Source organism: Ambystoma mexicanum, chromosome 12 (assembly GCF_040938575.1).
Source record: "Ambystoma mexicanum isolate Mex_15411 chromosome 12, UKY_AmexF1_1, whole genome shotgun sequence".
Classification (NCBI taxonomy): Eukaryota; Metazoa; Chordata; class Amphibia; order Caudata; family Ambystomatidae; genus Ambystoma; species Ambystoma mexicanum.
The window spans coordinates 234,778,610-234,803,487 of record NC_090936.1 but is presented as its reverse complement, the minus strand read 5'-3'; the positions used below and the strand labels follow the sequence as shown (position 1 = coordinate 234,803,487).

General features: G+C 46.8%; 1 protein-coding gene across 8 annotated transcripts in view; it reads right to left on the bottom strand.

The window, feature by feature from the left end:
* CALD1 (caldesmon 1) overlaps positions 1 to 24,878 on the bottom strand; it is a 669,061-nt gene that overhangs the window by 450,018 nt on the left and 194,165 nt on the right. For 2 of the 8 annotated variants that reach the window (XM_069628358.1, XM_069628351.1), the window contains exon 3: positions 736 to 813. The exons of the other annotated variants lie outside the window; for them this stretch is intronic. The gene's annotated coding sequence lies outside the window, so the exon portion shown is untranslated. The remainder of the gene's footprint in view (positions 1 to 735; positions 814 to 24,878) is intronic. 8 annotated transcript variants of the gene reach the window in all.

Genomic DNA, 24,878 nt, shown 5'->3' with positions numbered 1-24,878 from the left:
TTTTGAATCAAGGTTGCATTTTTGAAACAAACAGATTTGCTTTTTTAACAAATTGATATATATTTAATTTTTGTGTAAGAGAAAAGACGTAGGTAGAATGGATGTGATTTGCAGTTTGCCCACACAGTTCACCTTTGTGCATAATAGCTACCATACTAGCTGGTGCAGCATGCTTGGAATAATGACTGCCATTTGATGTTTGAAAATACCTTTGATCCAAGAACATCTTGAAAACTAAGGCCCTGATTCACAGAGCGTTTTCCAAGGGGGTTTTGCCATTATAAACCGCTTCTGTGAATTAGGCCCTAAGTGTCACAGATCACCTCTCGTTATTTTCCAAAGATACAGTTTCATTATACCTTGGGTACATCTAGTCACACCAAAATGGTACTGATCATTTTAGGTAGCTTTGTATATAATGGCACTAATCTTTGCGGAATGTCTTTCATTAAAGAGCAAATACCCTTTTGCATCTTTCAAGGATTTTCATTGGATTTGCTTTTGCCCGCGATTGTAGGTGAAAACTGAATTTTCGTCAAAATAATGTATCTTATTCTAGAAAGAAATGAAATATTACATTTTCTAATCGTGTTTTTACAGTGATTACAGCATCTTCTTAATTCCTCAAGAAGTAAATAAGTTCCTGGGACGGTTATATTGTCAGCGATTCTCAAATAGTTACAAATGTTTATTCTATTTCCTTGTTAATTTTCCCAGAGATCACTTTAATAATACCTTGCTCAGACTTCCTCTTTACAACAGCTCAACAATCCCAAGTGTCTTCACCGGCAAAGTTTCATGTTTAAACACATCCTGGGGAAGATACAACTTCACTATAAAAAGGTGGTAAACACAAACATTACATTCAAGAGTAAGTAGTCCACTTTGAAGACACTTCGGAAATTGAATCAATTGTGTACCACCACCATCAACACTCCTTTGTATATGTTTGTTCTCAGGGACCTCTGTCATCAGCCTTTGACATGATCTACCAATTAGATTCTACTAACCACTCTACAAGTGCTTGTTATAAAAGAGACATCATGGTTTAAAGCGTTCTTAATCAATCAAACATAACAAACCCACCAGTAGCCCATTCACCTTAAGACATGACTTATTCAAATGGGGCATGCCGCATGGCTTCAATCCTCTAAGCAGTACTCATCGACTGATACATGACCCAACGTCCATCTTTAATATGTTCCTTAAAACACAGTTATTTGACCTATGCTGAGGAAATGCAGATTATCTTAAAGATCACGAAACCCCTCACTCTAATACTCCAAATCCTGAAATCTGCCCTCAAAAAAGATATCCGTGGATGTTGAGGATTAACCTCAAACTCAGTTAAAACAGAATGGAAATCTGATGTGTCATTGGACTGCATAATCATTCTATCGACCATGTGTAACACTCTAGCCACAAAGTCCAATATCGGCACAAAATCTATGGAACAGTGCGCCTCAACTTCGCACTTCAACCTCAAGAAATCTAAATGAACACAATCCTCCACACTTCTGAAACATCATCTTGACAAATCATAAGACAAACTCAAACAATAAGTGATCTTCACCAACATATGCACGAACACATCCAACCAACAAAATTAAACAACCATCCACACACACAAACACTGATGTTCATGGTTAGAACAAGATAATTTCTAAGCTAAATGACACATTCAGACCAAACAAACACTCACCTTTGCGGCAGACAGAACTCCAAGACGCTATGGCAACGATGAAAGTTTCACTGTACAAATACCAAACAGCATAACATATATTGTGGGACAATGGGCCTCATTACACGGATGGCGGTAACCATGGCGCTATTAGCGCCATGGGTGCCGCCAGTATTTTACCGAGTCCGCCATGGTGAATGGCGGAATTACCGACCTATTCCAAGGTGTGTGGGGGCGATAATTCCCCATTCACCATGGCCCTTCCCCATTCCCATTTTTGCCCCCATAGGGCTCAATGGGAATGGGGAAGGCGGTAATTACGGTACCGCAAATTGCGGTACTGTAATTACCTCCTAGGTCCCTCTGCGGGTCCTGTCCTCAACGGCTGGTGAAACCAGCTGTTAAGGTAGGGTCCCACAAAGGGACCTCGTAGTAAGGCGGTAAGGGTTTACTGGCACTGGTACCCTTACCGGTACCGGTAAACCCTTACCATCGTCCGTGTAATGAGGCCCAATGATAGACAGACATGATATGGGGATTAAATGACAACCTTCTGGAAGGAACTGGCTGAGTTAGAAGAAGAGGGGCCAGGCCCATCTGGTGATAGAAGTAATGCCAACACGTTATTGGAGGAAAGAGTGATTTTTTTGATTGATGAAGTCAAGAGCATAAAATTGGATGCAGTGTCTGGCAGAGCATTGCCGGCATCTCTAGAAACCAGCCCTGTTTAAGATATTATTAAACTTTCTACCACGTTTAACTCTTCAAACAAATAACAACCAATATTTGGTTCAGTCCGATCCCCTTGAGTAACACATCCCCAAATGTGGCGAATGGGAGACAGATGGCAAGCCTTATCCTTTTTGACTCCATTATTATCTTCTGATATTGCTGTGCAATGCCTTATAGTGATTCTTAAATAAGGCGAGAGTGTGAGTGCTTAATGAGTGTCCAGGCCTTACATGAACGTAGAGCCCATTCCCGCGGGCAGTTAACATTTGTGCCTTATGCAGATATTGAAGGGGTATCTCTTAACCTGTTGCTGATGGCGGTGATTAAGCCTTCAAGTGCCTATGCCCTAGGATTCTAAAGTGGCGCTGAAAAAAGAAATGTCCCCTCTAGGACTTGGGGGTACTTGGATCTATTTCCCTTCTCGATTTAGGGTGAGTTCCGAAGGGAAAAATAGGACCACTTTTAGGATGTATAAATAAGCCCCGTACCGGCACTGAAAGGGTCAATGGTCCTCTCCTGCTCCATTGTTCTTAATGGGAGGACTGTGAGCAGTGCCCGTTCAAGCAAGGTGGTCCATCCACCTGCGGTCCTGCATTTCCATCCATCCGCATGCCTGGTCGGAATAGATTGAACCGGAATCATCCAAACACAGGAGCTTCTTCCAAGAGACATTTTCCACTCATTAGCAAAGAATTTTAAAGAGGACAGCACTCTGTTATTAAAGTAACAAGATGCTTCTCGTTTCTTAAGCGTCTGCTTGTTCTCTCATTTTGGCATTTCTCCCTCGGGTCTGCCAGGGCTTTGTATGGTTATGTTGCCGCATCCATCTCGGCTCTTCTAACCCTGAGGCCTCCCCTAGCGTCGACCCAGCCCTGAACACAGAGAATCCCTTCCCCCACACAAGTAGCCGGTTCTTGAGACTGGCCCTCATCAACACAACAGTTTTCTGCTTCCCATTTTATCCCATTGATAGTCCTAATCTTTTTAACAATGGCACACACATGCAGTGAGGCCAACCTTATTGGCAGAACAGTGCTTTACAAGACCACTTACCTTACCTCACATTGCTGCTCACAGAATGTGAAATACTGTGGACATCTCTTTCAAGTACTATATTTCACTGTGCATTGTTAATGGCATGGCTACAACGTACTTGTCTCGGGAGGATAGCTCAGTGGCAATGTGCTCACCTTGGAAGCAAGACAGCTTGCAGCAACACAGGCTTGATCCCGGGTTCGCGCTTAGAAACCTCTGGGTATTAAGCGTGTTATAAATAAACTATGATATATATCACAGTTTCAATGCTTCTAAGATACCAGACGCTTACAATTTAAAGAGTGGGGCCAATGGCTATGATCTTGCTGCCCTCAAAGCCACCCTTTATGATTGCCCTTCTTTGCAAGGTTTATAAAACGAATGAAGAGGTTATTCAATACACAAAACAAAGTCTTTTTCTCTTTTTTGATTTATGCTTGAAATACATATGTAAAGAGAAGTAAAATACTGAAGAATTCCGTCGTTTCCAAAGTCAGTACAAGAGCGTATTCTTTGCGTTTGTAGGGTGCCGTGTTCATGTTTAGGCGCTATGCACTGAAATACATCCGGCAGCGGCAAAGGCAGAGTAGGTGCACCATAGCCATGGCTTTTACAAAGTTCACCATGTTAAAGAGCTTTGGTCCTCAGGAGATTTTGGACTACAGCTCCCATCAGCCCTAGCCTGCACAGTAAATGGTAAGGAATGATCAGCGTCGTAGTCCAAAACATATAGGTAACCACAGGTCGCAGACCCCTTTTACAGGAAAAGCAGTATGAGGAGTCTCTTAGTGTTTTGAAATGGTGTTACCAATTTGGTATGCATTAAACCAGTATTGACTTATATGTTTTTCCTACACATTGACGGTTCTCCTAATGAAGGGCTTCAAGCCGAAACTCTGTGTGCCTGGAACGATGTTACCTACACTTCTAATTAGAGAATGTCATTTTGCAACACAGCAGCCAGAAAACACAGAACCACAGAAAAGCAAATAGAATGAACTGGTTAAAAGATTTATGATTGAAACCTACGCAATCATACCAACCAAACAGAGTAACAAGTACTTCACTGAATGTGAGGGTGGGAGAGACACAATGGTCGCAAGCGGCAATCACAAAACAGGTAATGAAATTCGAGGCAACAACCATGATTCAGATGCAGATAACCCTTATAGTCATAATGCTAACAATGTCGCTACTAGACAGAACGCTGGCGGTGATTTCAAATTGGAATTACATGAAAATCATTTGCAATTATTTCCACTTGGGAGGTGATAGGGTCAAATTGCATTACGATCAGTTATGGCACTAGAAGACAAGACTTCTGATCCTAATTTGATTGGACTGACCACATTTTGCAATCGCATCAAAGGAACCTATCGGCATACGCTACACGTGGCTTTTGTGGAAAGATCAGGAATGTGGCAAGTTCCTAATAGTATTCACCACTTGGGCAAGGGACTGAATTGTGAGGACAAGGGTAGAACTGCTGCCTGGAAACAGTAAATATCGGGGCTCTGTTAACCCTAGACAGTGCGGCGTCATGGTAACGGGTGTTAACACTCCCCACCGCAGGCTCTTAATAAATCATGGCTAGGGGACCAATATGGAAGAAATAATGTTTTTTTTTTTTAAATGTATGGGACGTGTAGGCCTTATGCTAAAAATAGACTGAATACAATTTCCAGAGAGACGGGCAACTTGCTAGAAATACAATGGGCTTCATTATGATTTGAGCAGTATGCTAAAAAGTTGCGGTAAGTCTCTCACTGCTTCTTTTTTGAGTGGTAATGGAAGATTTACCTCCAGCATGAAGTCCATAAATCAGTGGGTTACCGCTCACTGAAAATCCCCTAAAAATCCCCATGGAGTCCTATGAGGTAAGGAGATGTACACCGGCGCTGCCCTACCGCAGCTCGTAATCCATTGGTAACGCCACCACAGGATCGAGCATCGGGGACCATAAACTTGTTTTGTGGTAATTAGTGGATTTAATGCCAATCCACCACCAAACCTGTAACGGGGCCCATGTATGCTATTTCTAGCATGATAAATAGATTTTTGCTCTGTTATGACATGAACGGACTTGGTGTTAGAAATTGACTAAATATTATTGTGAGTACAGGGGCACACTTCAGTGGCTTCCACATTCAACCACGTCACTCGTGGTCTTCTTTTCGTTCTCCAATAGATATGTCCATATTTTCAGGTCAAATTAATTGTATTGGAGAGGAGTGGGGGGGGCTGAACTTTCTCAGGTCAATCAGGACTTGTAAGGCAAAGGGAGTGGCCGCTAGTCGGTAACACTGGATCATTTTGGATAGGGACTTCACAATAGGACTCTTCATCCACATTAAAACCTCTCAGTATTAAGCGCGTTATAAATAACCAATCATATCTTATCAAAACAAATGAGCGGAAGTACCAACACGGCTGAAAGCCGAGTAGGAGAGACACACCAGTTCTGTACAGGCCCTATGCTTTTGGCATCCTAAAAAGAGGTCGTTTGAGCATTCCCTTTCTTACAGTGGTAGCCATGTGTGGGATGCCGCACTCACAAAATGCGTGTGTGTCTCCATTCCTAGACCGTAGGCAATATAATTCAACGAGCAATCGCCATGGTGGAGATGTGAACAATCTTATTGTGCTATCCCCAGGGATTCACGTCACATTTTCCTGTGTAAATATGTGTTTCCTGATGAGGGCTATCTGTTCCACAAGGGAGAGTAAAGAGAAGGGGGGGGGGTGTGGCGGACGCTGAGTGCTTTTTTATGTGTGATGGGAAGGGCTTGATGGCATCAAGACCAGTTCTCTATTGGTTGGCTTGCTGGCCTACTCCAAATGAAAGGTCCTTTCACCATTTTGCTTGACCTGCCAGAGCAGATGCGGGATGCCCTGAAGGCTATGAGCTGTTAAAGATTTAATTGTACAGAAAAGCAAGCTTTTTACCATATTTTCCATAAATACACTGAGGATTCATGGTGGTAACAGATTCCGGCAATCGACATCGGAAGCTTCATATTTTGAGTGGAAAACTGTCATAATTTCAGCCAAAAATGTCCTCCACTCAAACATTACAAGGACGAGTCAGTTGACAGGGCCGAGTAAAGAAAGATGCTGTGCCACAGATGTCTGAGAGTGATGGAGTCAGAACGATCACAGACCGTGCCTCGTCCTAGAGTAAGGGCCGAATAAAGAAAGATGCTGTGCCATAGATGTCTGAGAGTGATGGAGTCAGAACGATCACAGACCGTGCTTCGTCCTGGAGTAAGGGCTGAGTAAAGAAAGATGCTGTGCCACAGTTGTCTGAAAGTGAGGGAGTCAGAACGATCACAGACCGTGCTTCGTCCTAGAGTAAGGGCCGAGTAAAGAAAGATGCTGTGCCATAGATGTCTGAGAGTGATGGAGTCAGAACGATCACAGACCGTGTTTCATCCTAGAGTAAGGGCCGAGTAAAGAAAGATGCTGTGCCACAGATGTCTGAGAGTGATGGAGTCAGAACGATCACAGACCGTGCTTCATCCTAGAGTAAGGGCAGAGTAAAGAAAGATGCTGTGCCACAGATGTCTGAGATTGATGGAGTCAGAACGACCACAGACCGTGCTTCGTCCTAGAGTAAGGGCCGAGTAAAGAAAAATGATGTGCCACAGATGTCTGAGAGTGATGGAGTCAGAACGATCACAGACCGTGCTTCGTCCTAGAGTAAGGGCCAAGTAAAGAAAGATGCTGTGCCACAGATGTCTGAGAGTGATGGAGTCAGAACGATCACAGACCGCGCTTCGTCCTAGAGTAAGGGCCGAGTAAAGAAAGATGCTGTGCCACAGATGTCTGAAAGTGAGGGAGTCAGAACGATCACAGACCGTGCCGCATTCTAGACTAAGGGCCGAGCAAAGAAAGATGCTGTCCCACAGAGGTCTGAAAGTGAGGAAGTCAGAGCAATCACAGACCGTGCTGCGTCCTAGGGTGAGGGACCTGAAAACGGCCTCATTCCATCTGGAATCGGGCTTCTGGAATACGATGGAGAAACATACATGCTGAGAAGGTATTGCTAATTAGTACCCGCAAGAGGATTATTATCCAATCATTTGGCTTCAAATGTTGGCATCAGCAACAGTTTTTGTACTTGCTTAACAGGTCTGTCATGTGGCTGCAGGTGGCACGAGCGGCACCCTGTCGATGCCGCTACTTCATACCTCCCGGTGTCTTCGGAGTAAAAAGGGCGGGAGTGCTTCTTTTGTGAAGGCACTCACTTGGCGTGAATCATGGCAGACATGATTGCTGTCTTTCTTTTTATTTAAATGAGGGAAACTTGTTTTGAGCATCAAAGATTTTCCCACATTGAAAAAACATAGCTCCCAGTTACCTGTCCTGGGTGCTAACAGACCAGTTGGCAAAGACGCAGTGGATATGACAGCCATTAAAGGCACCACAGGCTATGTTGCCATTGTTTTGCTCAGGCCTTTACCTTTGCAAGATTTGAATGGCTGGTAATAAATACATGTATCTTTTATACTAAACTCAATACCGGAGACCAGTTTCTGAGTGCATGACTGAGATTTGAACCTGTGTTGCTCTGCTTTGCTTTGCTCTCATGATAAGTGCATTGCCCCTGAGCTATCCTGCCAGCCTTGCTATAGTGCATTGCCGCTGAGCTATCCTCCCAGCCCTGGTATAGTCCACTATGGTGAGCTGTAAAATTATAATAAAGGCTGCCTACGTGCTTACAGTATTACCCATTTTTACCGAATTATACTTTCCCCAAATTGCATTTTTTTGTACAGCAAACATACAGATAGTAAGTTTGGGTAAGGTATATGGGAAGGGGGTTTGCAGAGTGGAGGATTGCAGGGGGTCGTCCCCCTGATCCCCCCCCACTTTTTGTGCAGAAAAAGTGGTAAAGCCGGCAAAAGAAATTCTGCGAAAGTGTAATTCTGCAACAACAAAAAACAAACGTTCATTGATCCGTGGTTACTTAATACATGCTGTCTATGGCAACGCTGAGGACCTAGCATCTCCAAAAGTAGCCAAATGGATCCAGGCAAAGGCCGATTTACTCAGATTTCTGACGGATTGAAGTCTGACAATCGGCCCAATCTGTAAAGAGTTACAACCAGAAAAATGTGTGCAGGTGATTTCTCCCAAGGGATCCAAGATGATATCAATTCCACAGGGCTCTAAGAAATGCCACGCTACCACAGGGTGTGTATGCCAGCCCACTGGTAATTGAAATTCTGAGGCAGTCCCACACGTAGGGGGGACAAGTGCTCTGCTTGCACCCTTGGCCTATGGGACCCTGTGGGTATGTCGAGCAATTTACAAGCTCTGGTAATCTGGTGGTTATTCCTCTGGCTTGATTGGTGTCCTGGGAGGATAGCTCAGGGGCAACGCGCTCGCCTTGGAAGCAAGATGTGATGAAACAACACAGGTTCAATCCCCGGGTTGCCAAAATAATATAGTGCAGGCTCCTTTCTTTCAGATTTCTAAGTGATCATTTGGTGGCAGGGGAACTGGGAGCTATTTAGCCCTTGATTGTGGCCTAGAAGAGCCTGGTTAGCTTGACACGGACAGGGACCAGCTGCTACACCCGGCTCCCCAGGCCAACTGATGCTAAACAAAGAACCCTATCTGAATATTACTCTGCGTATTTGGGATAATCTAAAAATAAACATTACAACACTGCTATACAACATTAAATGCATGGGCAAAATGATAGGTTTGCATCTTCTGCGGAAGTACGATGTTCCCCAGTGGTAGCTGCTGGCCACTGGTTAATGCTGGATACCCAGGAGCTGCTTTTAGCTCTTACCTATCCACTGCTAATGTTGATCCGTGTGTTGATAGTGACAGAAGCCCCATTGACCCCTTGGCATCTGTGCATGCAAAGATAAACTAGAGGCTCCTATGCCAGTCTACCTTATTTTTTATTATTATATATTTATTGCGCCATTAGTCATACATAGAGTTGTTTACACAATTCTTTCATGTACATACAAAAAGAAAAAGGAAAGCAGGATGAGAACATTTTTGTTACATCTTATGTTACGTTTCATTGAAAATATATACAATCAATCTTAGGTTAAAACTTTCTTTGAACTTTTCAAGGTCTTTTATCCTTTTACAGAAAGATTTCTATGAAATGCATTTCATTCAGAAATGTTAAAAGCTCTATTGTTAAGGAGACTTCCCTGCCAGCTGTCAGTCTGTACCAACATTCTTGTGTGTTCACCCACTCATTATGATGGACGAATTTAGCAAAGTATTTCTCTTTTGCTAATAATGTAGTGGAGCAAGTTGTCAAGAGATGTCTCATGTCTTGAGCATGGCCTTCGCCACAAAGATCAATTCTCCTTCTTTATGGTCCAGGTTTTGCCACATTTTGATAGTTTCTTTTGTTTTCACTAAATTTGAGCAAAAACGCTGAAATTGAGGGTGCCATTTAGGATCTTGAAATCTCCCTAAATAGGGCAGCACATATTTACTTGTTTTTTTCGCAAATCTTGAAATCTGCAATGCTTTTGAGGTCACAAAATCAGACTATGGTTGTGATCCAGTCAGATCTCATTAAGGCTTGTTTTTACTTTGTCAGGATTTGCAACTGGGGTCTCACCTGTGGTCTCGCAGTTTATAAGAATTTGTTCAGCGTCTCGTTGTTATTTGGATAAGAATGTACTCTTATGTAGATGTGTATGATCTCTTATATTCTCATATAAAGAGTTTTTACGAGGATCCAAGACCGATATATATATATAGGAGTAGTATTCTCCGGTCAAATTGTGATTGGAGAGAGTGTAAACCTAGTTCATATTAGAGACAAGCTATCGGAAGAGACATGGGCAGCGATGGAGTCTTTTTCCAGTCTACCTTATATTACTGCACACTGCACGACTTAGTCACAAGAAAAAGTGTCAGGATAAACATTGTGGTAACCCAAATCTGCAAACATTTCAGAGAGTCGATGAGTAAAGCCCAAACCTTTTCGCCAATCATAGGTCTTGCACCGTTTTGCGGCGTTTTCCCAATATTAATTTCAAGGTGACAAGCTACATTTAGGGGGATGACATTTTCGAAACAGATTCTGAAGCAATCCCCTCGAGCCAAAAAATGGTGCAATATATATGCAAATACAAGTGGGGACGGCTTCAAAGTTCGAACCATAATGATGATAAGTTAATGAGATGGTCACCTCCCCCTATCTCCACTGTTTTTTTTATTTGCTATTTTCATCTATTGGTATTTGTAGGGATTTAAATTATAACTGTATAGTTTCTGGACTGTGAAGGTCGAATATTATAGATGTTGCTAAATATTAAATGCATTTATCTGATTAAAGATCAATGCATTGTCAATGTTTACTAAAAACTAATGGTGAACAAAAAAGATCTGACTTGATGCAAATATTATATCGTCCATGTTTTCGGTTCAGGTCTGTTCCGGTCTTGCGAGAGAGTGGCTTGATGCAGCATCCGGAACACCTGCAGGAGTGGAAATAAGCATACCAGGTGCTCGCTGACCTGGAAATGACCAGTGCTGAATGCAACTGGAAGCTGCGTGTGATGGGTCTGTAAGCAAATGACTTGGCGGTGTGAGTTGTGTACCTGTATTTAATGGTTAGGGGGACAAAGGGGGGTTGGGTTGGGGAAGGGGATGCATGGGGTGGAAACCACCCATAAAAGAACATCGAAAACCAAATTCAAAGTAATTGCAATGAAGTAAATTAGGAAACACTGACAATTACTCAAAATTGAAGAGGGAAGGAGTGCACGGGGAGGAACCCGCACATAAAAAAAAACAAAATCGAGAACCAAATTCGATATAATTGCAATTACGTTAATGGCCATAAGGTAGTGTACTTCCTTGTAATAACAAAGAACCGTGTGATGGTTTTTCCTGACCACCGCCTTCATTGGCTTAGTACACCATTTGAAAAGACTGTGCTTGATTTCCTATTGGATTTCTACATCTTGAGCAGAAACACATTGTGTAGGCACTAGTGCCCCGTTTCATATGGACCCTATATGTACTGCTAAGCGTGGTGATGACTTACAACTCATTTGATCTGCATTTGAGCATAAGACAAATGTGTCTGCAGAACTGGCCAGGCATCTGAAATTACAACATCAAAGGAGAGCTGCAGAAACCAAACGCCACTGGAGGAAATCCAAACCAATGAAGACACACTAGGTTTTACAGTGCCCATCATCGCAGAAGAAAAACATCTTCATAGATCGGCCTTATTGATATTTAATGAGTATATCGCCTGCCAAAATGTGGATTTCGATGTTTGTTGTCGTGCCTAAGAACATTTTCATAAAAATATTTGAATATGATCACTTTTTCAAGATGCATTCATGTCACACGTTCAAGGATTTAGTAACTCCATTTGCGGTCTTCAAAGGGCGCCCATTTCCAGGTGTGATCTTGCATTCCCTTGATGGTGGGGTGCGCAAGGGCTGAGCACATCTGCAGACGCCATTTTATAAGCTAGTGTGCCCCATGGAGTCTCCATTGTAAACCTCTTGGATGAACCAAGCCTGAATCCGCCTCATGTCCACGCTGACTCCCACCCACCGATTCTGGTGACAGTGCAATTGCCAGCCCAGCCATTTCCCCCGTGTCATGCCAATGCTCCAGGATCATGTGGTGGCTGGGATCCTTTGCAAATGTTTAAATGCCATGAGTTTGAAAACTCTATGAATGCTTTTCAAGGTTGCTCGGAAAGAAATACAATCTCTCTCCTTCCTGCTGAGCTTTTCCTTCAGCATATAAAAGATGACGGACACCCGGAAAGGGGGTGGGGCTTTTGCTAGCCATAAGCAGCTCACTGGTTGGCTAGCTGGCCACTGTGCATCTGCAGAGTATCCTACGCGTGTTCGGCTCCGCTCATGGTCCAGAACCTTCTACTTTCAGTCTGAGCGGATGACCTCAGGAACTGGAAACTTTGGTCCAAAGGTTCAGGCACACCACAAAAGACATTCAGCCAGGACAAGACAACAAAGCGGCTGAAGCCAGGTATAAAAGAATAGATGTGTGTTTGAGACATTGTTAACTTTGGAGTCTAAATGGGAGATTCTAAAACACTTTCAATGCATTATATTCTCACCATGTGTTAGGAAAGATTTCGTAATTGTAGGGAATTTTCCTTCCATGTGGCAACCCCTAAACTTTTTGCTATTGTTTTTAACCTTGTTCTTGACTTTGCCAGAGAAGTACAGCCTTCTGCCGCACTTCTCTGGGCTTTCGCTCCTTTCTTACGGGGAAACTGACATGCCCTTAAGACAGTCAGTACCGGGGAACGTGGTTTCCCGTAGTTTCTTTTATCGTGTCGCAGCTTTAGTGCAACACGACACAAGAGGGCACTGTAAGCTAAGTTACAGCTCTCTTGGGTCTCTAGCCTTCTACAGGCCCTAGATACTCTTTTAGGATGGTATTTGATCGGTGCAAGTCATTTAGGGACTGGAATGGTGGCAGCGATCGTTTTGTTTATTTTGAGCTCCTTTTGGCGTTCTGAGCACGTTTTTGCACTGAACCCAAAATGGTGGCCTGGCTCCCAAAATGGCCAGGCCGCGAGGCTCCTTTGTCCTGTCCACTGCCCGTCTTGCTCCCTTCACCTTCCCCAGGTCCGGCGACCCGGGGCCTTCCTTATTTGGGCATGTACTTTCCCGCGAAACGTGGTTGCTTTCGCGGGCTTCTACATGTCGTTTGTGTGCCTCCAGGGTGTGGGCTGGGATGTCTGGTCCCAATACACATCCTGGGTGCCAGAGAGTCTAGGGTGGTGTGAATGCCTGGGACCACCGTGGTCCGTGATTGGTCCACGTATGGTATGTGTTTTGATGAGCGGATCTCCCATTGGCTCCCCTCCGTTTTGGCGCGAAGGGAACCGTGGATAAGAGGGGGCTGGAAACACCACTACCATGTCGATCTCCTGAGTTCTCACGAACGAAGGAATACAGGAGCCAAGTATCCTGCAACTACGAGGCTGGACCGAGGAATCGCTGGTGACCCGCTGAAGGAATCCTCCTTTGCACTGCTGTCGTCCGGAGAGCCCCTGTCCTCCTTTGATTGAACCAGAAGGCCTGTACTGGTGCTTCGACCTTTGGAATAGCAGGAACAGCTATTCCCGGCATCTTCAACCATCTCCTGCCAAGTAAGCCTTCGGAAGCGTCTCTGGGCCATCCAGTTGACTGACCAGCTTACCAAGGAGTTTGGCTCTGCAACCGCCGCCAGGTTGTGTGGTATTGCGAGTCCTTGTCCCTCTCCCACGCTTCGTACGCTTGGCGTCCCCAGGTCTGAAGGGAGGAGGGTTCATTTGGCTCGAATACACACGGCCGCTCCGTTGTCCTGTGCGGCAACAAAACTGTGCCGGTTTCGTCGATTGGGACGTCTTTTTGCTCTACACGACTACAAAGCGTTCCCTGCTCTTCTGAACCTGCCAGCTGCTGAAACTATCGTGGAGAAGCCTGGGTCTGCTTGCTTCGGGGACCGGTGAGTAGTATATCTAGGATCTGGTCGCCCTCCTGCAGTATCCCATTGCTTTTCCCTGCTGTGTAAAAACAGCACCCTTTTGCCGCGCTCGCGCTCTGCTTCTGCCCGCTGTGGAGGCTGCGCTTGAGCTGCGGAACCTGTTCTTCTTCTGCTGTGCACTAACGTGAACCGCCTGACTTCCTTCGAAGAGCTTCCCCTTGTGCCCGTCGGCACCGGCGTGGCAGGTACTTTGAGCACAAGGCTCCACTCTTCGCAGGGCTCGGACTTCCATCTAGTTAGGTGCCTATGAAGGCGAACTGAGTCGAAAGCATTATCGCACTGCCTGTTTTCCTTCCCTGGCAGGTGGACTACATATTTCGTGCTTTAAACGCTTGCGACTGTGTATTTGTATATATATTGTGTTGATATGGTATGTGTTGGTTTAATATTGTGATATTGTGATTTTCTCGCTACGGTCATTATTTTAAAGGCCTTAAAATAAATGTGTATCTATTTTTGATATAACAACTGTTTGGAGTAGTTTGTCAGCGCTCTTGCTTTGTGTGCTCACTGCGGGCTTTCAGTCACCCTCACCCCTCTTGAGACCTAGTCTTGACCGCCGCGATCGCTACCTTGATTGGTCTGGCTTGTCCAGAGGTTACCCTGTTCCAAGTAATTAGGTTGGCCTTCTGAACTTCTGCGCCACCAGGACAGAGTTCAGAAATCCGTCTTAACAAATTGGTGGCAGCGGTGGGATACGACTGAAGGTATCCGGTGTTGCGCTCGAACTAAGGCATTTCAGGTTATTCCAAACAGTACACGTAGTGAATTGTTATAGTATAACTTTAAAAAGGCCATAGTCCTATCAAACAGTATGGAAACAAGTACGTTGTTAACTTTAAATGCTTCCAAATCAGAAACGCTGAAAAAGATGTGTGCGGAGAGAGGTGTTTCCTCTCAAGGCACGAAATTGGAAATGATCCAAAGAATCGTGGCGTGGCAAGAAGCGCAGCTTGACGCTATTACTTCTGAGGACAGTGCGGAAGGTGGTGGGGCTGCTCTCACTGGTAGAACCGACGGTTCTGCCGCCGCACTGTTCCACCGCGACCACGAGGACAGGGAGGACGAGCTGTCTAATGTTTCCTCTGCCAGTGCTGATGGGGAGGCTATGCTTGAATTCAAGAAGCAAGAGCTGCGGTTTAGGCAGCAGGAGCTTGAATTCAGCATAGCCAAACTAAAAATCGAACAGGCAGAAAAACAAAAAGACAGGGATCACCAGTTGGAACTGGCCAAGCTTCAGGTTGCAAATGGATCCAAGGGTCCTGGACATGGGTCTGGGGCCTCCTCTCATCCACGGTTTCCAAAAGATCTGCTCAGTGTGTATGAAGAGAGGAATGACATTATGGACTGGCTGAATGCGTTTGAGTATGCATGCGAGGTCCAGGAAGTTGACAATGCTGATAAGATTGCGTGGTTGCTCAGTAGACTGCCCCATTCTGGCTGTAGTGCCATTATGGAAATGTCGAAGGCTGAGCGGGCTGATTTCGCAATGTTAAAGCAGACTCTCATTTTAAAGTTTGGGAAGACTCCGGCCCAATATTTAAAGCGTTTTCGAGAGTATAAGAAAAAGGAAGGTGGTACTTGGGTATCTTATGTCGCTGAATCTTTGAAAAACTTAACTGGCTGGGTCGAAGGCTATAAGGTTTCTACCTTCGACGGCATGATAAATCTTGTCATGCTGGAACACATTTTTGCTTCTTCTTCCCCGGAGCTTAAGCAGCATTTGGCCGATTCGAAGGAGATAGATCCTAAGAAGCTGGCCATTGCAGCAGACTTATGGGTGTCACATCGAGTGTCCCATAAGGACAAAACTCATCCTGGTAAGCAGGAGGAGGGGAAAAAGTCCAAAGATATGGAGGGTGGGGAATCTGCTAAATCTTCTTCCCAAAAGGGCCACAAAAAGAAAAACAAGGGTAAGACACAAGAGAACTCACAGGGTAGTGGAGGTGCGCCTCCGAAACAGAACTCTGGTTACAATAAGCCTCCCTACGTAAACAGACCCACTGGGGCTTGTTTTTCTTGTGGAGCAACTGACCATGTGAAGGGGGATCCCCGTTGTAAGGTTAGACCTTTGGGGGTCCACTCCGCTAATCTGGCCTTCTCCTCCTACGAGGAAGAAGAGATTACAGGAGCATCCTTCTCCTCAGACTCATTTCCCAGCGGAATAGAGGCTGAGGTAGTTTTAGTGTCCCTGGGTTCCTGGGAGCCTAAAGTCGCCGAGGCGTATGCTAGGATTCCGGATAATACCAAGCACTACTTTAAAGACAGTGTGCTGATCAATGGAGTGGATACTCCAGCTCTTAGGGATAGTGGGTGCAGTCGAACTGTAGTGGATTCTACCTTGGTAGACTCAGAGGAAGTTGCCAGAGCTACTCTGATGCCCACTAAGTTGGCTGACGGCCCCCTCCGTATGTTTCCCGTGATCCCTGTTAATCTAACTTTAAATGGTACAGCTGTCAGGATTCCAGTGAGCATTCAGAGAAACGTCCCGGGAAAGGTCTTATTAGGTAATGATCTCAGAGCTTTAGGGCTCGTAGGAGACACTGCCGAACGACCCTACACACGGTCTCAAGCACGGGCGGCATTGGCCAAGTCCAATACGCCGCCCCAGCCGAAGGGGCAACCCAAGGCGAAAGGAGTCTACAAGTCAAGACGGGGGAAAGAGAATATTCCCCCGAGCTCGCCTACCACTGCGGTGGAGGAAGTTGGTCAATCGCCCGAGCCTGACGAGGAGGTGGCGATGCCTGAAGTATTCGACCCCAACGATCATCCTGAACTAAAAGACTTGTTAGTTGAAGGAGGTCCTGATAGGGACGAATTCAGTAAAGGCCAACGTGAGTGCCCATCTCTGGAAGGCCTAAGGAGACAGGCCTGCTCCCAGCTTGAGGGTGAACCTCCTGGGAAGCATAGGATTTATTGGGAAGGTGGACTCCTGTATAGTGAGCCCACAGAGTCTACAGAAGGAGACCATAGGAGGTTGGTGGTTCCCCTTGCTGTTAGACCCTTCCTCCTGCAGTTGGCGCATGAAGTTCCCCTTGCTGGTAACCTTGGTATGAAGAGGACCAAGCAAAGGTTATCCATGCACTTCTACTGGCCCAAGATGGGGGTGCAAGTAGAAAGTCACTGCAGGAGTTGCGCCTCCTGCCAGTTGTCTGGTAAGGTTGGCGCGACAATCCAAGCTCCGTTGGTACCGCTCCCAGTTGTGGGGGTACCATTTGAAAGGGTAGGGATCGACATCGTCGGTCCCCTTGACCCGCAAACATCCTCGGGCAATAGGTTTATCCTGGTGCTGGTCGACCATGCAACCAGGTATCCTGAGGCCATCCCATTGAAAACTGTAACTGCCAAGTCAGTTGCAAAAGCTTTACTCGGCATATTTACTAGGGTTGGCTTCCCTAAAGAAGTTGTGTCAGATCGTGGCAGCAACTTTATGTCGAAGTATATGCAGGCTATGTGGAAAGAATGTGGGGTCACCTACAAGTTCTCTTCTGCATACCACCCCCAGACCAATGGTCTGGTGGAACGTTTCAACAGAACGTTAAAGAGCATGATTGGGGCTCTGGAGGAGCCCCAGAGAAGAAAATGGGATCTTCTTTTACCATGCTTGCTGTTTGCCTACCGAGAGGTACCACAGGAGGGTGTTGGCTTCAGCCCCTTCGAACTTCTGTTCGGTCATCCCGTACGGGGACCCTTAGCCATTGTCAAGGAGGGATGGGAGATGCCCACTCCCCCTGTTACTACCAATGTAGTTGACTATGTGCTAGGGCTCAGAAAACGGATGGTACTTCTGATGGGCTTGGCTAGTGATAAATTGAAGGCAGGGCAAGCGCTGGTGAAACATTGGTACGACCAGAAAGCTTCCCTCATCAACTTTACACCTGGTCAGCAAGTCCTGATCATGAATCCAATAAGGCCTCGCGCTTTACAGGACAAATGGTCAGGCCCTTACACAGTGGTGGAGCCCCTGGGTGAGGTAAACTATTTAGTGGACCTTGGAAGGCCTGGACAGGCTCCAAAAGTGTTCCACGTGAATAGGCTGAAGGCTTTCGTCCCAAGAGTCGAAATCGCAGCACTGCTACTGGCGTCAGACGTTGAGGAAGAGGAGTCTGAACCTCTCCCCGACCTGCTCCAGAGCGGTCCTTCAGATAGCTCCGTTGAGGGTGTCCGAGTGGCCCCTCACCTGACTTCTGATCAGCAGGCTGAGGTGAAAAGTTTGCTTAGGCAGTTTTCCCCCCTGTTTTCACAGTCCCCTGGTTTGACACCTTGGTGCAAACATAACATTGACACAGGAGACAGTGTACCTACCAAAAGTAGGGGATACAGGATGTCGGATAAAGTACGGTCTTATATTAAGACCGAGGTCAACAAGATGTTAGATCTTGGGGTGATTGAACCCTCTAGTAGTCCTTGATCCAGTCCTGTGGTTCTGGTTCCAAAGGCAGGCACTTCTGAATTGAGGTTCTGCGTGGATTACAGGGCTCTGAATGCTGTCACCAAGACAGATGCCCACCCCTTGCCTCGAACAGATGAGCTGGTGGATACTTTGGGTGCCTCCAAGTACCTCAGCACGTTTGACCTTACTGCTGGCTATTGGCAAATAGCTTTAGCAGAACATGCCAGGGAGAAGACAGCATTTTCTACTCCAGACGGCCTTTACCAATTCCGGGTAATGCCGTTCGGGTTGAAGAATGCACCTGCCACTTTCCAGAGGCTTGTGAATCATGTGTTGAATGGGTTGGACGAATTCTGTCTTGCATATCTGGACGATATAGCAGTTTTCAGTGCCACCTGGGAAGACCATGTGAAACACCTCGGGATTGTGCTCCAGGCTCTTCAGAAAGCCCACTTGACCATAAAGGCTAGTAAGTGCCAGATTGGACAAGGCTCAGTGGTTTACCTTGGACATGAAGTAGGTGGAGGGAGGATACAGCCTCTACCCAGTAAAGTACAAGCAGTACAAGACTGGCCTACCCCCACTACGCAAACCCAAGTGAGAGCCTTCTTAGGACTCACGGGGTATTATCGCAATTTTGTGGCAGACTATGGTACCATAGCTGCTCCTCTGACTGCCCTCACAACTCCGAAGAAACCCAAGAAGGTAACTTGGACCGACGAGTGTGAGAAGGCCTTCAATGGCTTAAAAGACTCCTTGTGCCAGGCCCCTGTCCTAAGGGCCCCTGATTATCAAAGACCTTTTATCGTGCAGACGGATGCCTCTGACACTGGGATAGGAGCTGTACTATCACAAGTAGATGAGAAGGGTAAGGAACACCCTATCGGTTTTATTAGTCGCCAGTTTAAGGACAGAGAGCTCAGGTGGTCCACGGTAGAGAAAGAATGTTTCTCTGTTGTGTGGGCCCTAAGGAAGCTGAGGCCCTACCTCTATGGGACCCACTTCACTGTGCAGACTGACCATAAGCCGTTAAAGTGGCTAATGAACATGAAGGGGGAGAATCCAAAGTTGCTTAGGTGGTCCATAAGTCTTCAAGGCTTCGACTTCACTATTGAGCATAGACCAGGTGTCCAACATAGCAATGCTGATGGGTTGTCCAGAATGTTTAACCGACCTGAACAAGAGACTCATCCAGGGGTGGATTAGTTCCCCCTGTCCATAGTCTGGGAGGGGCGAGTGTTAGGAAAGATTTCGTAATTGTAGGGAATTTTCCTTCCATGTGGCAACCCCTAAACTTTTTGCTATTGTTTTTAACCTTGTTCTTGACTTTGCCAGAGACGTACAGCCTTCTGCCGCACTTCTCTGGGCTTTCGCTCCTTTCTTACGGGGAAACTGACATGCCCTTAAGACAGTCAGTACCGGGGAACGTGGTTTCCCGTAGTTTCTTTTATCGTGTCGCAGCTTTAGTGCAACACGACACAAGAGGGCACTGTAAGCTAAGTTACAGCTCTCTTGGGTCTCTAGCCTTCTACAGGCCCTAGATACTCTTTTAGGATGGTATTTGATCGGTGCAAGTCATTTAGGGACTGGAATGGTGGCAGCGATCGTTTTGTTTATTTTGAGCTCCTTTTGGCGTTCTGAGCACGTTTTTGCACTGAACCCAAAATGGTGGCCTGGCTCCCAAAATGGCCAGGCCGCGAGGCTCCTTTGTCCTGTCCACTGTCCGTCTTGCTCCCTTCACCTTCCCCAGGTCCGGCGACCCGGGGCCTTCCTTATTTGGGCATGTACTTTCCCGCGAAACGTGGTTGCTTTCGCGGGCTTCTACATGTCGTTTGTGTGCCTCCAGGGTGTGGGCTGGGATGTCTGGTCCCAATACACATCCTGGGTGCCAGAGAGTCTAGGGTGGTGTGAATGCCTGGGACCACCGTGGTCCGTGATTGGTCCACGTATGGTATGTGTTTTGATGAGCGGATCTCCCATTGGCTCCCCTCCGTTTTGGCGCGAAGGGAACCGTGGATAAGAGGGGGCTGGAAACACCACTACCATGTCGATCTCCTGAGTTCTCACGAACGAAGGAATACAGGAGCCAAGTATCCTGCAACTACGAGGCTGGACCGAGGAATCGCTGGTGACCCGCTGAAGGAATCCTCCTTTGCACTGCTGTCGTCCGGAGAGCCCCTGTCCTCCTTTGATCGAACCAGAAGGCCTGTACTGGTGCTTCGACCTTTGGAATAGCAGGAACAGCTATTCCCGGCATCTTCAACCATCTCCTGCCAAGTAAGCCTTCGGAAGCGTCTCTGGGCCATCCAGTTGACTGACCAGCTTACCAAGGAGTTTGGCACTGCAACCGCCGCCAGGTTGTGTGGTATTGCGAGTCCTTGTCCCTCTCCCACGCTTCGTACGCTTGGCGTCCCCAGGTCTGAAGGGAGGAGGGTTCATTTGGCTCGAATACACACGGCCGCTCCGTTGTCCTGTGCGGCAACAAAACTGTGCCGGTTTCGTCGATTGGGACGTCTTTTTGCTCTACACGACTACAAAGCGTTCCCTGCTCTTCTGAACCTGCCAGCTGCTGAAACTATCGTGGAGAAGCCTGGGTCTGCTTGCTTCGGGGACCGGTGAGTAGTATATCTAGGATCTGGTCGCCCTCCTGCAGTATCCCATTGCTTTTCCCTGCTGTGTAAAAACAGCACCCTTTTGCCGCGCTCGCGCTCTGCTTCTGCCCGCTGTGGAGGCTGCGCTTGAGCTGCGGAACCTGTTCTTCTTCTGCTGTGCACTAACGTGAACCGCCTGACTTCCTCCGAAGAGCTTCCCCTTGTGCCCGTCGGCACCGGCGTGGCAGGTACTTTGAGCACAAGGCTCCACTCTTCGCAGGGCTCGGACTTCCATCTAGTTAGGTGCCTATGAAGGCGAACTGAGTCGAAAGCATTATCGCACTGCCTGTTTTCCTTCCCTGGCAGGTGGACTACATATTTCGTGCTTTAAACGCTTGCGACTGTGTATTTGTATATATATTGTGTTGATATGGTATGTGTTGGTTTAATATTGTGATATTCTCGCTACGGTCATTATTTTAAAGGCCTTAAAATAAATGTGTATCTATTTTTGATATAACAACTGTTTGGAGTAGTTTGTCAGCGCTCTTGCTTTGTGTGCTCACTGCGGGCTTTCAGTCACCCTCACCCCTCTTGAGACCTAGTCTTGACCGCCGCGATCGCTACCTTGATTGGTCTGGCTTGTCCAGAGGTTACCCTGTTCCAAGTAATTAGGTTGGCCTTCTGAACTTCTGCGCCACCAGGACAGAGTTCAGAAATCCGTCTTAACACCATGTTCTGTGCGTATTCTTGATTGAAGCAGCGGCCTATCTATAGAGCAGGGATCTGCAACCTTTGGGTGTCCACATGTTTTAGACCTTAATTCCCATCATTCCCTCGCATGCATAGTCAAGGGTGAGGGATCACCAGAGTCTAGTCCAAAACATCTGGAGAGCTACATTTTGAAGACCCAGGCAATGGAAAGCTCTATGTAGCGCTCTCCAACGCAGAAATCTCTTCATTGGCTCCCAGTGGTTCCAAGGGTTAAATTCAAGACCCTCTGGATTGTCCACAAGGCTTTCTGGGGCCTGGGCCCAAAATACCTTCTACTCTCCCTCCGTAAACACCTTCCCACTCGGCTCTTTGCTCTTCCACCTCCAACTTCCTTGCGGTCAGTCGCTTGGGGGTAGATCTCTTTCGTCGGCTGGGGACTCCGTCTGGATCAGCCTCCCTTCCACTCTGAAACTTGAGGAGATCCATCTCCGGTTCCGGAAGCACCTCAAGACCTTCCTCTTTGCTTCTGCCTTCGCTCTTCCTCTCCCCTGCTAATCTGTCTGCTTCAGCTCTGTGCACCTGGCTACCCTCTGACTTCGGGCCCAGGTCCCCACCCACCCAGCCACACACCCGCACTGCCTCCTGGCAACACTTGCACTTGGGTTTCTATCTGTAACCTTACAGTCCCCTTACCTGCACTTATCAGACACCCCTGTCTGAGCTTTGAACCTCGCACTAGCCACCTTGCTGGCTCCACTACCACTTGATGTTGTTTGTATCCCTTGCTCAGCACTTTCCACCTCTCCCCTCTCCCTTGCACTTTCCCCCTTCCCTCTCCCCTGCACTTGCGCATTCTCAAATTACTGGGCCTAGTAAGATCGTTGTTTTATCCTCCCTTGTTCACTCTCCTCGCCCTTTGCACTCTGAAACACTTGTGTATGAGCGTGACACAAATAAAATATCAAATCATATATATAAGGGTTAGGGAATCAACAATGCTGCACAGCTAACAAACTGGGTATGGATGCATGGCTGTGAGACACAATAAGATTACAAGATCACGCATTTCTCCATGGGAAAGAAGGTTGTGCAACGTGGGCTGGGATAGGGAGCGATGGAGGGTCTGCTGCTATCTAGGGTGGATGAGGCTTCCATGGAAGAAGTGTATCTTCTGCAATAATGCGTTATTGCGGATCTACGTGATCCGACCGCAGCTGATTTTACCACGGCCGAAAAGTTTGCATGTGAAATGAACAAACCACAAAATGTTCGTACATTTACCATGCAAACACACGAACAAGACCCCTACATACCCACACCCCCACCCACACCCACAACACAATCACGACACACACCCCACCCACACCCTCAACACATCCCCCACCCACACCCCCAACATAAACAAACCCTACTTTCCTCCTCTTCACGCTGTCTCCCTGCGGCGCCAGTTCCTTTTCACTTCCGTCATCAGGAACCGGTACTACAGGGTCCTTTTCTTTCTTTCTTTTTTTTTACAGGGGCTGCAGGGGTTTCCCCCTCAATCCCCGCTCACTATACTGCAAAGTATAGTGAGCGGGGTGTTGCGGGGGACACCCTGCAGCCCATTTTCTTTTTCTACGGTGTGCTGCAGGGGTGTCCCCTGCAACACCCCGCTCATTATATCACACAGTACAGTGAGCGGGGTGTTGCGGGGGACACCCGCGCAGCCCCCACTGTACCACACAGTATAGTGAGCGGGGTGTTGCGGGGAACACCCCCGCAGCCCCTGCAGTCTTTTTTTATATACTTACCTACAATGCTACTACCAAAGGTTCAAACATTTGGTGTTCGAACCTTTGGTGGTAGCATTTGTTGGACTTTTTGTACAGTCGGACCTTTTGTTTTTGTGTTAGGGGATGCTGTTCCAGATCATGTGTGTTTAGTGTGAGAATACCTGACCCTCGCCGTTTTATAATTATGTGTTTTGCATTGCAATTTATTGTATTTTACTCTCTCTTATACTTCACATAATATCCATACTCTGTGCAATCCCAAAATCACAACAAAGTACCACATGTAGTGAATAATCATTTTATATATGGAGGTTATATATAAATAACCCCCTTCCTATTGGGACCCCTGCACGTGACTTCTTCCCTTCACTCTGGCCTCCTTCTATGGGCTCTCCCCGGCTCTCTCTTCGGAAGCTGGAAACCTCAGAGTCATCTACGCCTCCTCTCACTCCTTCCTCCGTCACACTCAGGACATTGCCAAGAAGTCCCACTTTCAGCTCTTCCTTTTCAAAGGAATTCTACCTTTTGTCACCTTCCCCCAGAGGGCCAATGCTATCCGGGCCATGCTTCTCTCTAGACTTGACTACTGCAATAGTCTTCTCATGAATCTACCTTCTTCCACTCTGCGACCCCACCAGCTAATTTAGAATAGGGCAGGGAGAGAATGCATCTCCCCTGTCCAACAAAGTTGTCACTGGCTCCCGGTTGCTTCACGGATTGAATTCAAATCCCTCTGTATCATCCACAAGGCAGTCTGGGGCCAGGGACCACTATCTACAACTCATTCTTACTAAATATTCCCCCTCTAGACCTCTGCGCTCCTCTGGCACCAACTCCTTGTGTGTAAAGCGTTTCGCTAAACAGAGGGCAGGTGGCCGATCTCTCTCTTCACCTGGCTCCCTTCTATGGAACAGCCTCCCTCTCCCTCTTCGTCGTGAGCAGGACTTTCTTAAATTCCGGAAGATCCTTCAGACCTTCCTCTTCACCTCTTCGCCCACCTCTCTCCTCTGCTAAGCTCGCAGTTGCTTGATTGGCGTTCATTGCCCTTATGCATCCTCGGGGCCCTGACCTCCCACACCGAATCACCCCAGCTTCTGTCTATCCTCAGCACTTGCCTCGGTTCACCCTCCAGCCTTGGAGTATCGCACTTTCCTTTCATTGCACTTCACCTGTTGCTCACCCATGAGCCCCCCAGCACCTATCCCTTCTGCACCGGCACTTTCTGAACACTAACCAGGCATAGTAGGTCCCCCCTCCCCCACTGTACTTATATTTATTTATTTTTTATGTATTGTAATTGGTTTCTCATCCCTTGTCCCCTCCCTGTTGCCTTGTGGGCAACAGGGATGGGACTTCCTGTATAAGCGCCTATCAAGTGAACAATAAATAAAATAAATAAATACATATTTGGGTATCCCTACAAAATATCCCCACCTAAAATA